A 1,705-nucleotide genomic window follows, 5' to 3' on the forward strand; every position below is an offset into this window, starting at 1 on the left:
TTTTCTGACTGTTTTTCACTTGGCTAGTCAGTGTCACTACTGGTAGCATGAGGTGATACCTGGACCCTATAGAGGTTGCACAGGCATGCCGACTCCTCCAGGATGGCACATCAATACGTGCCATTGCCAGAAGTTTTGCTGTGACTCCCAGCACAGTCTCAAAAACATGGAGATTACAGAACACAGGCAGTTACTCTAGGAGAGCTGGACAGGGCTGTAGAAGGTCCTTAACCCATCAGCAGGACCGGTATCTGCTCCTTTTGTGCAAGGAGGAACAGGATGAGCACTGCCAGAGCCCTACAAAACGACCTCCAGCAGGTCACTGGTGTGAATGTCTCTGACCACACAATCCAAAACAAACTTCATGAGGGTGGCCTGAGGGCCGATGTCCTCTAGTGGGCCCTGTGCTCACTGCCCGGCACCATGGAGGTTGATTGGCATTTGCCATTGAACACCAGAATTGGCAGGTCTGCCACTGGTGCCCTGTGCTTTTCACAGCTGAGAGCAGTTTCACCCTGTTCACATGTGACAGACATGAAAAGTTATGGAGAAGCCGTGGAGAACGTTATGCTGCCTGTAACATCGTTCAGCATGACTGGTTTGGTGGGTCAGTGATGGTCTGGGGAGGGAAGCACAGACCTCTACAGGCTAGACAATGGCACCCTGACTGCCATTAGGTATCGGGATGAAATCCTTGGACCCATTGTCAGACCCTACGCTTGTGCAGTGGGTCCTGGGTTCCTCCTGGTGCATGACAATGCCCAGCCTCATGTGGTGAGAGTATGCATCCAGTTCCTTGAGGAAGAAGGAATTTATACCATTGAATGGCCCCCATGCTCACCTGACCTGAATCCAATAGAACACCTCTGGGGCATTATGTCTCGGTCCATCTGACGCCGCCAGGTTGCACCTCAGTCTATTCAGGAGCTCAGTGATGCCCTGGTCCAGATCTAGGAGGAGATACTGCAGGACACCATGCGCCGTCTCATTAGAAGCATGCCCTGAAGTTGTCAAGCATCCATACAAGCACGTGGGGGCCATACAAACTACTGAGTACCATTTTGAGTTGCTGCAATGAAATTTCAGCACAATGGACTAGCCTGCTGCATCATTTGTTCACTTTGATTATTGGGGTGTCTTTGAATTCGGCACTCTAGGTTGATCATTTTTCATTTCCATGAAACGATGTGGCATCCTTCTGTTCCCAACACATTACCCCGTCCAGTATACAGTAGATATCCAGCATGATATTTTTCCCCATTGAGATCTGATGTGTTTTCACAGTGTTCCTTTAATTTTTTAGAGCAGTTTAGTACTGGATTGTATAGTTTTCATAAATTTGGCTCTACCACGTCTGGATTCTATATAGAATTACCATTTATGTGTAGTTTGGTGGGAGGGGGCGTTCTGTGCCGTAGTCCAGTAAGATATAAATGTGAAAGGCTTGTCATAAAGGGGGAGGGGTGGGGTGTGTTTAATTTTCTTTCTTTTTTTTTTTCTTCCAGGTACATGGCCATATTTAAAAAAGAAAATAGAATTACCTACAGTGAATGTCACGGTTTTATAAATAGCCCCTAATCCAGATCTGTACACAGCATTGTGACAAATTAGTCTTAGTGTGTAATTGCAGGTTTTAGTGCAGTTACACTTCTCCACGCAGTCCTATTAGCCAAGATCTATGGATGGCTTATAAAATATCTTCTGT

This window comes from Nanorana parkeri, unplaced genomic scaffold (genome assembly GCF_000935625.1).
Source record: "Nanorana parkeri isolate BGI_ZX_2015 unplaced genomic scaffold, ASM93562v1 scaffold525, whole genome shotgun sequence".
NCBI lineage: Eukaryota > Metazoa > Chordata > Amphibia > Anura > Dicroglossidae > Nanorana > Nanorana parkeri.